Here is a 15,862-nt window from a genome sequence, read left to right as displayed (position 1 = left end):
AGCCAGAAGAAATCCCATCAGTCATTCTGCAAGATGCCAAGCTCCCCACTCTACTCCCATCTCAGGGACCTCTAGGCATATTTGAAACTTATGAAAACAAAAGGGCCATGAAGAATTTCCCTCTAAAAGCTTAAGTGATCTCCATCATAACAAAAGGGCGGGCCACATAAAGATGAATTTAATAAAAAGCCTAAGAAATAAGCATCCACTAGGTTTGCTGGCTTAATGCTTACATAGCAGCTAATTCCACAATCCATCGCTCTCCTAAACCCATGTAGATCTATATGATTCACTGCTCCCAGAAGGAAAAGTGCAGTGTCATATAAAGCACTCTTTTAGAGTTCTAAAGGTTCCCTGTGCCCTAATTATGTATCAAAAAAGTAGTACCTCATTAAAAGAAGTACAAAAAGCAGAACCTTGTTTCTCTAAGTAAATGCATAACAATCAAGTTAAGATGATTAATGAGATGAGAAAAAGTTGCCAGTTGTTATTACTTTATTTTTAATTTTTATTATTTAGCATGTACAGGCAAGTGTGCATCTGTAATAGGGAACCTCTGTAGTAGTCCCCTACCTCTATGAGTTTATCATCTAAATTGGACACAAGTGTCCTAAAAAGTAGGAGGATTCAAACACAATTGTCTAGAGGAACAACTCTCACAAGACCAATGCTTAACAGCAGAGGTAAATGAATCTCAGAGACCATTCAGTCTATGGAACAGGTCATTATGCATAAACAACAGAAAATCAGGGAAAAATCTCTACAGAAAGAAAATCAAGCAAAAAAGGTATTTATTGTGTACAAAGGTGTGTAAAGGTGTACAAAGACACTTGTTTTGCCTTTCTCAGGTAGGAATTCTCCCAGCAAAGCCAGTTGCTTAATCTACTTTACGAATGTTTTTATATTGTGCCTACTGAAAGTTAGAGCAAATTCGAAGACAAGAGCAGCACGCTCAGAAAATAGGAGTACTTAAGAGGTATGCTTGGCATTCAGACCAGCCTTGAGATCCAAAGCTCTTTGTGTCATTTTGGAGGCTAATAAGATGAGGTTTTACTGACTCCGTCCTGGCTTTTATGAGCTTCTTGAGGATTACTGAAATTGGAGCGCACATATGAAAAAGACGGTTCATCTATTTCCTAGAAGGGACATGCATCCACTTTGCCCTCCGATCCTTGAAATGTGAGACATGCCTGAGGAGTGTTCTTTGTTATAGTGTCTCACAAATATATCCAGTGATGGCGAGTCGCATATGTCTCTGATAAAGGGAAGACCTTATTGTGCATTCCAAGCTTTTCTTTTATAAACATACTACACTAGATGAATTTGGCTCTCAAAGAAGAAAGTATTAATTGTGCTGGCTAATAAAACCTTCTGTTACTGTCTTTCCAATCTGGTCGCCTTCCAAGCATCAACAGACCTTTAAACTGGCTTTTGGGAAGTGGGAAGATATTAGAGAATAGTACAAAACCAAAACTTGTTTGCTTGTTTTCAAGAACGGAGATTCAAATCTCATTCTCAAGTAACAAAAAGTTAAATGCAGCTTTTTCACTGCACAGCTTCAGAACCTCTGGAAAAACTTCCAGTTTTCCGGTTGAACATACAAATAACTCCGTTCTTCCTAATGTTTATTCTCAGTAACAGATGCATCATCTGTGCTCTGCCGAAATCTAGTACTTGCAAGCTTCCATTATTATTTGCATGTGCTTTGTCTCCACTGATGATTTAAACAGACAAGTAATAACCTTCTTTAAATATGTCTGTCCAAAGGACTGTTAGGGGCTATTTTCTCCTTACATATGTGCAACTCCCACGAAGGTTCACAGCTGCTATATATACATAGTAAGTCCAGAACAACCTAACTATTTGATGGTACTTTTGTCTTAACTCATGATAGGGAGCTTTAGATTTCTTTTGGTGACTATTTCTTGAAGCAAACAATACACAGTATTCATTTCAGGTAGGCATACTCTTCCCTATGATTACTACTGAAAAGCCAGTGGTGGCAGATCGGTCCAGATTTTGAGCATATTCTTTTTAGGCAGAACTGATTCAAAGCTATCACTGGAGCTTACTGGGACATATCCAGTTGTGTGAAAGCCAACTGGAAAAAAATATTTGTTGTTTAAAAGTCTTTGAAGTTATATTAACTGAGCTGAACAATTATAAATAATAATAATAAAAGAAAAATCAAACATCACCAATCTTGATTTTTAAAAAAATACTGCTATTGAAAATAAGACTTTGCTGACATATTGGCATGCAAATTTCACATATTTGGCCTCGATTTTCAGTTACAGTTGGGACTTTTCATCTTATTCTGAAAGTAGAAAGGAGACTTTAATGGTAAATAAATAGCATATATGTAACAGTAGCACAGTAGTGCAAAGAAAGCTTTAACAGTCTTTAATATAGCTGAGATTCATTTGAGCTGCCTTTGTCCATGGAACACAGTCTTTACTTTACTTTTCCAAGCCCCATCTGCTTGTATAATAAATTGAGGAAGGAAGAAAGAAAAGGACCACTTCCTCTTACTCTCTGTGCCTCAATTGTTCCAGATTTAAAAAATGGAAACAATTATGTTGATTCAGCTATTGGAGTTAAGCAAAACTAAATTAACTACTTTCGTTAAACACTATGAGATACTTGAATAAGTTTCTTCAGAAATGCCGAGTGCTATTTATTCATATCAGCAGCTATCTCTGGCTAAACTGTCCTGGAATCTTTTGTGAGCGTTCCCTTCTCTGGCTGAACTCAGCTGATAACTGCTCTCTGTTTTGAAGTATTTGTGTCGCCCCTTTATCTATAAAGCCTAGAAAAGACTTGGACAGAACTGGCGCTTCTTTCGATAATGAAAGCAAATCAAAACAAAAGAAATCACACAAGCTGTCGGGACTTAAACCTTTACAGATGATCATACACCAAAAATACAGGGCATCCTTTTAGACATTTAAGTCTTTGCAAGTTTTGCCTGGTATTATGAGAAAGTGTACCAACACCTTCTAAAAGCAAGCTTCATCAACCTCCATAACCTCAGATTTCAAGGAGAAATCTGATGAGAATACTATCACACTTATGTACGCTGCCACAGGGGAAGCCGTATTTAATACAGCAAAAATGAAGTCAAATTCAGCAGCACTGTCCTAAAGCAAACTGTCTCCTGGTCACAAAGCACTTGTGGAGTACCACGTATTCTCTTTGTTGCCTCAGATGTATGCTAGCTGCAGCCAGCAGCCCAGAAAACACACAGCTAAGCTCAGCTCTCAGTTCAGCGGTGATTCCTCTAAATTGCATGGAATTAGTCCACTTTTACACAGATACAACTCACAGCAAGATATGTTCCATGAATTTTTCCGCAGAAACACGGATATTCAGAAATTTCATATGGAAGTTCTTATCCCAGGAGCGCAGTCCTCTGAAGATGATTGCAATACAATGATTATTCCAGCTCACTGCTCACAAGGGAAAAGGAAAGGGTTGCGGCCTCATCCCACGTCACTCTTGTCCTACCCATAAAATACCCTGCTGCTAAAATTTTCTCACTCTTCTGCCACTGTGACAAAGTTAGCCCCTCTTTTTGCATGAAGTTTAGACTTTTTGTCCTCATTTTCTTTGAACAGCTCTGCCCCCTGCCTGTGTCTCAGCTTTTATTTCTCCTTGCTGCTCACATTCTTCCCAAACCTCCCTTCTAAATGCTCTATTTGTATCCTTCTCCCACATTGAAGCCAATGTTCCATAGTAACATTATTCAACTAGATTTTAATAACTCTTTCAAACAACTTTCAGTCAACTAAACTGTGTTCCTGAACAACTGGTCTTAACCAGGAAACTCCAGAAAAGTTTATTTTATCTCCCTCTCTCTTTGTTTTTCAGATTAGTCCTGAAAAAGACATGAAGAAAATTAAAGTAATTTTGCTAGCAGAAGTAATTTCCACAGGGCTGGCTCCAGCTGTGATCTAGACAAGAAGGCTTTCACCCTACCATACACACAGCTTTAATTGAACTAGCTTAGTTATTAATAGCAGTTTCGGCCATGATAGCCTAGGACTGAATGTAGTGACAATATGTAGCCCAAAACGGACGCAAAACTCACCTGGGACCCAACGTAATACAGCCTGCATGGTCATGGCCAAACAGCTACTGTCATCTAAACTAGTTAAGTAAATGTTAACTCTTATCTCCATGAGGTAAACACTTCCCCCAAACAAACCAAGTAAGATCTCAGGTGTCAGTTCTATTCCAAAATGACAGAGAAAAAACTGCAAGCATTCAAAAGCTTGATTGGGAGGCTAAAGCAAGCAAACCCATTAGAGTAAAAAAGAGGTTGCAATGCGCTTTTGGGGGGGGGGGTAACAAGGCACCAATTTGAGGGGGAAAGGTTCTTACAACAATAATAAAATTATAGCTAATGCTTCTTCTCCCACTGCTCTCAAAGACTGATAGACATCATTATTCCTATCTTGAAGATGACTTACTGAGACACAGAGAAACGAAGTGACTTGTTCAAAATTACATGGGAAATTAGAGACAAACCAGGAATAGAATATGTCTCCTGCCTTCATAAGCAGCAGGTCATCCTTACTGGAACCCATGTGCCTGCATTCAGCACTGTAGCTATTGTGCTGCAAACTCATTACAACTTCTGAAACTGCACTGTGGCTTTGTACTGACATTAAAAAAAAAATCTTTGTACACAGGTTAAAAATAAAAGTTGTCTAAAGATGTTTTAAGAAAGGCTTTGAATGGGACCCTGCCTCCTTCAAAAAGAGAGTCACAGATTAACAGAAAAGATGTTAAATCCAGAATTCAGAAATGGCCTGCAACAGGGAAGAGGACTGAGTTTTCTCTTGTCCAGCATAAAGTATAGCATAGCTGAATGTACTGCAAAAGCACTAGTGCCTTCTAACCTCATTCCAGAGCAGATGCTTTCACAGCAGTGAAATGTCTCAGGCTGAGCTTGACTGGCTTGCTGAATAAGTGATCTGAAGTTGGTACAGCTCAGAAAGAACCAACTCCTTTAGGAAATGTTGGTATCATTTAAAAACACACTTTTTCTGACCAGTTGGAGCAAGTTTTGAAGCTTTCAAAACTTGGCAGTGGTCTGGAGAAAGAAAAAGAAATACTTTTATGAAATGCTGGAAATTACAAAGCACTGCTTGGACTTCAAGTGTCTTGCCCATAAATCAGCACAGGCTGGACCTTTGCAGTAGACTTCTATTGGTTCTAATGATTTTTATTAGTTTAGCATTAGCAAAAGGTGCCAGATTGATAGCCCCAGGCACTGAAATCTCTATTTATCCCCAAAACAGGTACTGCAGGAGGGCAAGCATATCCATACCAACCCCTGCTAGGATTCCTCATGTCAAGGGACTTGGTGACTGGAAGGTGATCTTGTCTCAGGGCTGTGCTAGCTTCTCCAAGTCTCCGCCGTGACTGCCCACACAGGGGCCAGTTTCCCATGCACTGTTTCAGAAGGACGGGTTCCTAAGCTGAAGGGCCTACGAAGGGGAAATAACAGAGAAGCATCCGACAAGCATCCTAAAAGACACTTGGAGAAAGAAGAATCCAGGATTATTTTCTTTGTATGATATTCTAGCCTTCTCAAAATGAATGAATACTAGAGAGAATAATGAGGCAGAGAGAAAGTAGAGTATAAATGAGATGCATATGTGGGTTGGGTCACTCCAGTCATGTAGATATTCACCAGGCTGTTTGGCTTTTTGTCCCTATTGGATAAGGACTTAACAGTAGCTACCTAGATTGGAAGCCTGAGGCTTGCAGAAGGGAATGGTTTCACTACTCTACATGGATGACTTGAGCCCAGTCCTGAAACAACTCTGCTCAGCTGATTGCCACTTGTATCTCAGTGACTGCAAGATGAGGCTCTTTAACACGATACTCCATGTAGGTGGGAAAAACAGGAGACTCTTTCAAGCTATAATTACCATGTCAAAAATCTTCCATATATTCCAAATTTTCTAAGGGAATGAACAAACTTTCCTGAGTTTTTTTTAATCCAAGAGTCAGTTTTATCTAGAACACAGAAATATTTTGTAATATGAAAGTGGAAAATGCTGGATTTTAAAAGCATACCTACAGGGGAAATACACTGCATAGGGAACATATTAAATATGCCAGTCCATGTTTGAAAAATAAAGACCAGATGCATTACAACAAAGAAGGAGGTTCAAGATGATCGGGGGGGGGGGGGGGGACAGCCATTGATAAAGCCAAGGGACAGGATGAAGTGGGCACAACAGTACAAAGCTGAGAAGCAGATTTAACTGACAGCAAGAGAAAAGGAATGGAATCTGTCAAAGTCCGATCTGTATTACGGCTTCTTCAAACACTTTATGCAGTACAACTTAAACTAAAAGGACCAGTGAGAACTTAAATAAATAAATAAATAAATAAAATAAAATAAAATAAAAATCCTTCAGATACGAAAAATCCTAGCAGCAGCACCAGCAAAAGGCTAAATTCAAAAGAGAAATACCTATCAAATATAAGTAAGACTAAAAACAAAGCAAAAAATGCAGGCTTACAGGATAGGATGTTTCATGACTTTGCTCAGCAGTTATGCCTGGTATAGAGAGCTTTAACACACTTCATAAGAAGATTTAGATTTCCTTTCCCGTTAATATTACCTATTAAGAGAGAACTCAAAGGCATTATTTCAAATACAATTTTTGTAAAGCACTGTCCCAGAAGGTGTGGCCTGGTCTCCAGGGAATAGCATTTGTTAGTTTTAGCGAACCAGCAGAGGGAGCACATTAGCAATTAAATATAGTTTTTCTTGTGTTTGCGCTTAAACAATAGGAATCTTTTTAATATTTTATTTTTATTCTCAGCATTCCTTTCTGCCACTAGTGTCTGTGACTTGCTTAGCAATCAAATTAATAGGAGTTTAGGAGTCAATGCAACAGAGAACAACAGGCTCTGGGTATCCCCCCCCACATAAAAACTTAGTGGACATAAAACATTACTAAGGTATCTTTTCCTCAGTTTCTCTCCAGATCAACTTCTGTACCTGTTCTCAACAACCCATCCATGAAATCTTCAATTGCCATTGAGATTCCACACAACCACTACTGTCAAGTTCCTGCCTGCAACCACCACCATTCTAGCCAGAGAGAGGGGCACAAGGCTCTGTAGTGAGGGAGGAGAAATCAATAAGTAACTTTCAGACAGCTGAAAGGACAACTCTGAAGTCCGGAAGACAACCTCCCCCGTCCTACTTCTGTATCCTCCTGGGGTTGATCACACTTCCACCTATTGATGATTTTAGAAGCAAGATATTAACAAGCTTGGGTCTTAGTTGGGGGGAGGAGGGAGTCATTAGAGTGCAGGTCATTTCCATGATGTATTTCCCTCAGAGTCAAGTGGCATGCTACACTTGCCTGCCTTTTTAGCTGTACCACAACCTCAAGATGAATTTTCTATGGAAACATAGCATTAAGAGGTCACCTACAGACGTGGCGTATAGAATGGCAATATTTCTTCCTATAAAAGATTTCCTGCAGGTGCTGTGCAAAGGGTTGCATGTAGGGACATGCATCACTACCCATTTAGGCTTCTCTTCCTCTTCACTGCAGTTATCAACAATTTTCAATACAAACTTATATAATCACTGATTTGATACCGACAGGAACATTCAGGAACAACCTACTGGATTTCAATCACTTGTGCTGTCATTTATACTTATGCAAACTGGACATAAAATGTTACCTAGTTGTCAGTTTTCATTCACTTCACAAAACCCTAAGGAAAAGCATACGATATGAGCCACTGGAGAATCAAGTCGTAGATCTGCTGCCACAACGTTCAAATTTGGCAGGACTGTTTTCTTTTAAAATACATATTTTTAATAAAAAGATGTTGAAGATTAATACCCGCTAACAATCGAACATGCATAACAGGCCGCAACATTAAACTCTGCCCTCCTCGAGGCTGGTGGGGTGGGTTATCCCCGAGAAGAAGAGGCCACTTCTTGGCATGAGGAGATGTCAGTCTGCGCCCGTGTCGGCCTTGGCCTTTCTTTCCACAGTGCCACCTAGTGCCAGCTGCGTTAGCGGCTTGCTTCTTCCGTAAGGTGAACAGCTGCTCCATAGGAAATATACTGAGAACCCACATACTCATTTCACCTAAGCCGAAGCCCAGATGTCATGGAGTACAAGTATTTTTTTTTTTTTTTTTAATACTACCTCACCTCATTTGCCCGATTTATCACTCCTGTATTTTAGCTACTTCAAGTCATATGGTCCTCTCTGTATGCGATAAAAGCTGAACATTTTTTTTCCTCGTAAACCTTTGCGACATGTAACAAATTGCCTCCACAGTCCTCACAGCCCTGGCTGGTCCAACAGCTACGGAAGAAGAATGAGCTTCATTTCCCCACTAGCTATATGCATGTCTCAAATGATCATTTTATGAGCCCAATTCACAAACAGAACTTCCACCAAAGTCAGTCGGTCAAAATGCCTCGCATGAGGAAACCGAAGGAGTAGGCACAAGAACGTCTGAAAACGTTAACATACATAGGCAGTAATCATTATGAAATGCCAGTTTCCTAGCAAAAGTGAATTTGAGTGGTAGCGTTAGAACTCAACGTTAACTTCTAAAATAAATAATAACCAGGAATACAGGCAACACTATCAAAGAAAAATCCTGGACAGAAGCTTTGCCTTTATTCACCCCCCACTGAAATTGTTATAAATATGTGAAAATCTGCTGAAGTTAAATCTGAACAGATACTGCAACAGTACCTCAAAATCTGGGGAACGGTTAAACAATATTCTTTACCAACAGACACTTGGATTATTGGAATTGATAGAATATTACAAATCCAATTTATTTTTCATGGCTGAAGCTGTTTGTTTACTTTCTGAATTTTCTTGGGCCAAACAAACAAAAATCAATGAAGTCAGTTTCGTTTTGATTTATCATCATTTTCTCTCCACAGCGAGGTTTGAACTGCAGGCTCTACAGACGGAACAAGTTATTGTTTAAAAAGAATGATTTGCAGTGCATTGTTTCGTAAATAATAATAATAATAATAATAGTCTTGAACACACTTATAAAGGGTTTGGATTTTCTAAAAGTTTGGTTTAAAAAATTCTAAGTAACTTGAAGTAGAATTTGAGTTCTTAATTTCCCATTAACATCTATACAGCACTTTCTATAGGAGCTCCTCACCATACAGATCACAATATAAAAAGTCCTGTAAATTGAGACAGAAGTGCATCCAATGCAAATCTGTAAGGTCATAGTAGGCATCAATTTCTGAGCAGAATTCCCTTTCAAATCATTCTGCTTAAAACTCTCACGTGGCCTAAAAAATGAACAAGGCTTTCTGGAAATTATTTTAATAACAATTTATCTAAGAATGTAATCTCTCTTGTATGGGATTTGTAAGCCATCCCACAGAATTCTCTAGCAGGGAACACTGTTCTCTATTTACATCAAACTTCTGTATAAATAATAATATATTTTTTTATTTCCTGCAGCTGCTTTCCCTTATGAGTAAGCTGGGCCTATGAAGAAAATGGGAAAATGGGAAAACTGTGAGTAATATTTATAATAATGATATATCCAACTCAGGAAATTACTACAACTGTCTTTATAAAAATAAACAAGATATTTTTTCCTCCTTTAAGACAAAAACAATCAAAATCCTCTTCTATTAAAATCAATTTGACTTCATATTTGTTCGGTATTTGGATGTGACTGCCTTATATCCCATTTCGGGTCTCATTAAAAAAAAAAAAAAAAAAAAAAAAAAAAAAAAAAAACACAACCCCTGCAAAAACATAGCTACATTGCTGTCTGTCTTTCAGAAGTTAGAGAGGCATATACACACGCCATTCAGTCCAAAATTACTCTAGCTACAGGGCATTGCAAAGCATGAAATAACTGCTCCAGAGCACTTCCTCATGTGGGTGTGTTAGATAACTGTCTGCTCCAACACCAAAATAAAGCGTACTGTGACCCAATCATCGCGGCAGAGTTCTGCTCCGTACAGCTGAAAGGGCTGCTCGCATTAAACCACGTAGAGCCCCGGATCACCAGGGAGCCTGCTAATGCCCTTCCTTCCAACTCAGCTATACCCCCGTGCCAACAGACTTTTCACTCTGAGTTCCAGCTACAGCATCACATACTGGATTTAAGTTTACTTAGGCAAACTTCACCCTTTGCTGTTGTATCCAGACTACAAATGGACTTTGTGCTATCGGAAGAGCTAAGCTTTTTTTTTTTTTTTTTTTTTTGCTAGAATATGCTTTCAAAGGAAATTAAATTCTTCTAATGAAAAAGGGTTTTTGTTTTTTGTTTAAGACTAAGAAAGGTCTTACTGCGTAATGAAAAACGCTTCTCCTACTGCAATTCTCTTTTTGTGCTCCAATTCTTCTTGCCTGGGGTTTTCATAAAACGAAGAGATATATTGCAGTCATTTCTAAAGTTCTCCAAAAAAGTTAATGTGAGGCTGGGCTTCTGTTAAATGTACATTTAAGAATCCCAAGCCCAAGTTCACATGCCTTCCCATGGGAAAGATGGGCTGCTGAGGAGCGTACACCTGTAGCGGTGCAGGAGCAAGTGACAGGTGCCTGAAAACACACGCACCACACGAGGGGGATGGCTGCTAGCACTCCAGCTGCGCTGCTCCAGGCTGACCAGCAGCCACTCCACTGTTAAGACCCCCACGTTTTTGGTGTTACTTCAGCATCCTCTATAGCCCAAAGCTGAGTTTCAAAGCTTGAGACTCAAGCTGGAGGAGGAGAGGAAACACCTTGCTACAGTAACAAGTCAGTGGAAGCAATAAATACATTTAAAGACTATCAACTAAACGTTAATCTGGAAGCCTAAGTAAAAAGGAAAGAGAGAAAATGTAAAGCAACAATTGTCATTCCCCGGCTAAGAGACAAGCCAACCTTTCTTGGCACACTGATACGTAAAACCCTTGAAAAGTTTCACTCAGGTTCTGGAAATCAAGCTGCTAATAAAATGGAGCAAGTAGCTTCTGTACTTGTAGTGCTGGTGAATAGACCTGCTTTGGATTTCAATTAACTTAGTTTGTTCAGCGAGGAGGCACTTCTGTTCAAACTGGAGAGTTGTAAGGGAAAGGATATATTAAAAAAAAAAAAAAATCAAAGAACCTGTTGGCAGCAAAAGTTCTCTTTGACTGTAAAATAATGGATTTTTAAGAAACATTTCAAAAAGATCTGAAGGTTTAGGAGAATCTCCTAGGCAGTCCCAGGTGGGTGAGGAATATTGCATTATGGACTTCTTTGTGCTATGAGGAAGGCCTAATGCATTTTTTTTAGAAGTCTGCCTCTCGCTATTAAATAAATAGTTTTCTATTAAAAAGGTGATTGTTATTGTTGAGAGACCTCCACTGATCAGCATCCATTTTATATAATTACTCAGGGATTCTCCAGAACATTTTATGCAACTCACTTCCACTCACTATCTTTTTTCTCTTTTTTTTTCTTTTTCCTCTCTCTCTCTCTCTCTTTTTTTTTTTTGTTTGTTTGTTTGTTTTGTTACCAGCAGAGTAGCAGTTTTACTCTCCAACAGAAATGACAGGAGCTCGGATAAAAAGACCATTTCAAATGGATCAATTTAAGCAGTCTTTAGAACCCGTGATAAATCTAGGCTCCAAAAACTCGACAATGCTAAATGGGTTGTGAAACGCATCACAAATCCCTCCCCAGAAAAATAATAAAAATGATTAATTCAGAGACGAGCTTCAATATCTGAAATCACAAATAAGCAGCATATTTGTGGAATGAAAAATGGTAAATAAATAGTTACTATTTCTGAACAAAATGGCTCAATAGATTTCATAATTTGCCACCACTGTAAAAAATATCTATTCCCTTCCCCCCTCCCTTCCCCGCCAATACACACGGAAACACACGCATAACCATGCATAAAGTGGGAGGGTGGGGGGCAGCCAAGGATACAAACTCCCTCTTAGAAAGTTTGAATTCTTATTAACCCAGTGATGCCTCCATAATGTTACATTAAATCAGTAACATAAAAGTTGGAATATGTGTTTCCTTTCTTCCTAGTAAAGGAAACTGGAAAAATACTAATAGTGAAAAATACACATTAAAAATATCCAAGAGGAAAAAGTACATGTACAATAACCAAAATTAACCCCCTCCGCCCCCATACCAAAACAAACAAACAAAAAATCTCTGAATAAAAATCCTGTCAGGAGTGGAACCTGCTTTCTCTTTTGTTTTTATTTAAGGTATGGTAAACATAGACTTTAAACTTATAGTATATATTTAAAACAAAGAACAAGAGTCACCGTTAACCCTAGTCATCAGCATTACAGTTAAAAGTCATTGGCAAATACTAATAAAAACCCATTTAGCAGTAAATAAGGAGAACATGATATATGGACGGACAGATGGAATTGCATAAACAGAAAGAAAAAGCAGAGAGACCCACAAACATTCGGAGAGGGCTGTTTTAAAAGAGTGAAAGATACTGATTTACTTGGAACTAGTGTTGGAAAACAAACGTATTTGTTTCCTTCGTGATTAGAAAAAAAAGTAATTAAAGTGAATCATGAGGGGGCACACCCTTAAATAAGTATAAGGGAGAAAAAACATTTGTAGAGGGTAAGGCCTTCTATAGATGTTCCAAATTTTAAGCTAGCAAATAGGTCTGACAAACTTACATCTCTAAATTAAAAATGGGGGGGGGGAGAGAGAATAAAGAAGTGCTGGTGGCTTAAGGAGAGGACAGACTGTATTTTTTTTTTTTTTTTATTATTTATTTTTTATAAAAGTTGACTGGCCTACCTTGTTCCCCAGTCCTCAGTTTGTCTCCTCATAGTCGCTGTCTCCCTGGAAGTACAGTGTGAGTGGTAATGACTGCCTGCCTCCCTAATGAGTCCATTTTCCTGCTCTTGATGTTGTGTATATACACACACTGCAACCTACCTTACAAACCACAGAGACGGGAAAGGGAGAGAGAGCGAGAGAGAGAGCGAGAGCGAGCAAGCGAGAGTGCGAGAGACAGAGAGGGAGCGAGAGAGGGAGCGAGAGAGGGAGCGCGAGAGGGAGAAAGGCGCACACAGACAAAGCCCTCCTACCAGACAGCAGACAACCCTCCTTCCCCTATCTAGCAAAATACAACTCGGCTAATGCAGCAACAGGTTCAATACTGCCAGACTGAGACAGTGTAGAAAAGGTACGTGGCGCTGATCAGGATTGCTGGCAAATAAACACTTTAGTGCCAGCTGGCTCCACCTTTCTTATTTATGTTACAGGATGTTGGAACGCATTGTTTCAGGCAGTCCATATAATTATCATAAATACATTTTCTGTGCATATTAGCATGAAGCACTGAAACGTATCAGCCATTCTGCTCCGTAACCTTATAGCTTTAACACATGCAGGGAAGGTGTAAACATATCTCTTTTGACAGGCAGACTACACAAAGCCCACTGATGATTTTAAAGTCATGAGATCTTTCAAGAAAGACGCTCCTGAAGATAGGTTTCCCCAGACAATAGGGGAGCAGGGAAAAACGATCTTGACGAGGAGGAAGACTTCCTAAGAGACTGTTCAGTAAACAATTGCAAAGAGAGGGCTCTTCGCCCCAACACTCCCTCCCTTCAAAAACATATATTGGGAAGCTTCTACCCCTACAGCTATAATAATGTGCTGTGCTTATGTCTGAACAGGTGCAATGCATATAGTACATGGTGTTACAAGGACAGAAATAAATCCCTCACATAAAAAACATTTTCCCAGATGCAAACAGGCCAAGGTTATTTAAAATATAGGTCTAGTTTAAAGAACGTTCTCCCTATATTTTTCTACTGTGGGGGGGTGGGGTGTTGAGGGGAGGTCTGCAAGGGAAAGAAAGATGACAAAAAACAATACACATAACCAGTTACTGGATTTCCTTTTCTTAAAAAAAAAAAAAAAAAAGTCATATCTGAAGATACATGCTGCTTCAACAATAATGTTCACTCAGCCCTGCCTCTCATCACACATAAATTTAATTCTGCTAATTTTAATGACATCTACAGTCATGTGAAAGTAGCAAGACCAAGAAAACAACAAGATTTTGCATCTGTATTTCATCTTTCAACTGAGAATCTCCAAGACCCTTATTAGCAGGGTATTATTATGTTAGATGGGGAAACTGAGTCCAATAAAAAGGTTAAGGGATGTACCCAAGGCTCTTGCTGTACATCAGTGGGATAACAGAGAACCCAAACCTCTGGACCTTAACACAGAATTTTTCTTGACTAACTTATAGCTGTCTAAAAGTTAAGAGTCTTGTCTAAGCCAGTTGTGTAGGCTCCCTCTGTTGTCAGTGGAGAGACAGGCACCTTCAAAAAGCAATTCATCCCTGCTTCTCCCTCTCCCTCCCTCCCTTCCTTTCTCCCTCATTGATGAGGAAGCCTACAGGGCTAGATTCGGCTAGGCAGCTAGCCGTTGGCTCAGATTAGTTAAAAATGAATCTCACCTTTGATCTAAAGGTCTATTAAAACATCCTGCTTCCCAAAATACATTTTTATTGCTGCATTTATTATTAGGCAGCATATGGCTAAATCTCAGCGAGCTGAAAGGGACAGGCTAGTGACTGAAGGACACAGGTAAACTCCCTAGATCCACAGATCTGTACCCACAGGCTGACTGGACCTTCATGATTCACACTCAGTCTGTGTAATATTAACCACCCTAGTGGCTGGTGAACTTTTGTTCACTGGTAGCTCCTGCGTACCTTTGCATTTAGATTATAAACATGCCATTTTCATCCAGCTGTACAGTAAATACAGAAGGATTATGTAATTTTATTCAAAAAGTTAATTTTCATTAGTGCCTTCATCAAAACCTACTTTTCTTTATTTAGGGAAAAATATAGAGTATAAAGCTCTATGAGGTGACTTAGGCCAACTCTTTCAGTAATATTTAGCTGAATATACATCTGGCACATGTACAGGCAGCATTACAAGTTAAGTTCAAATCTACCCTGCAAAATTTAACCCTATTATATATTTACTTCTCTGGACTTTATGACCATATTCACCTAACTGAAGGGTACATAAGGTTAGGAAAGCAAAAAGAGCATTAGGAGACTTTGTTTCTAATTGTGGTTCTCAATATAACTTGATCTGGCTGTATATCTGTCAATTGACTTCTTACTGCCTCAGTTTTTCTGTGTGTAAAATGGACTTAACTGTAATTCCACAGACAGCTGGGACCATAAATACATAAAGTGCTTTGTCTTCCTATCTCAGCCTAGCATCTCACAAAGTTTTATTATGGGGAACATTATGGGAGCAATATATAAAGATCTTATGGAGAGTGATCTCTATCAAAGCCAGCTGACGCAATTAGCAAGACTTTATATACTTCTATTTAGTTCATAGAATATGAACAGTCCCTAAATTTCAAATTTAAAAACTAGATATACATCAAAATGAGGATATCAGATATAAGATGTTCCTAGTATTCTGGCACACCTGAGCAGTAACTGATTTTCAATCTTATCTACCTTATAGATTCAAATATGAAAAGAGATCCAAAACTTATCAGGTTTGGTTAAACACAAGTTTGAACCCTTCACATTTAACAGACATTCAGGTTGAAAGTCAAGTACTAACTTTGAACTGCTTAAGTTTGAAGAATGTTCAAATTTCCCTCTGATCCAGGTGCAAAATCTTGAAGTTGGTAGATACCTAAAATCACTATTTCCTGTAACTTTCTAGAAATCTCATATACGTTTCAAAACTAGGGTCACAGGTCAAATGTCCTCAAATTTGGAGGATTATGAATCTCAGTAAGAACTCTAGAACTAAGCCAGATTCCATCCCATTGCAGAAATACTCAGAAAC

At 38.8% G+C, this 15,862-nt stretch overlaps 1 long non-coding RNA gene across 5 annotated transcripts in view; it reads right to left on the bottom strand.

Moving 5' to 3' along the window:
- LOC134138368 (uncharacterized) overlaps positions 1-13,031 on the bottom strand; it is a 146,423-nt gene extending 133,392 nt beyond the window's left edge. For 4 of the 5 annotated variants that reach the window (XR_009957873.1, XR_009957877.1, XR_009957876.1 and 1 more), the window contains exon 1: positions 12,810-12,944. This is a non-coding gene — a long non-coding RNA (uncharacterized LOC134138368). The other variant, XR_009957880.1, reaches the window with a different exon arrangement.
- Positions 13,032-15,862: the final 2,831 nt, after the last annotated feature.

The sequence above is a fragment of the Rhea pennata genome, chromosome 1, assembly GCF_028389875.1.
Source record: "Rhea pennata isolate bPtePen1 chromosome 1, bPtePen1.pri, whole genome shotgun sequence".
Taxonomy (NCBI): Eukaryota; Metazoa; Chordata; class Aves; order Rheiformes; family Rheidae; genus Rhea; species Rhea pennata.
The sequence above is the reverse complement of the archived record's forward strand: the minus strand, read 5'-3'. Positions and strand labels throughout refer to the sequence as shown.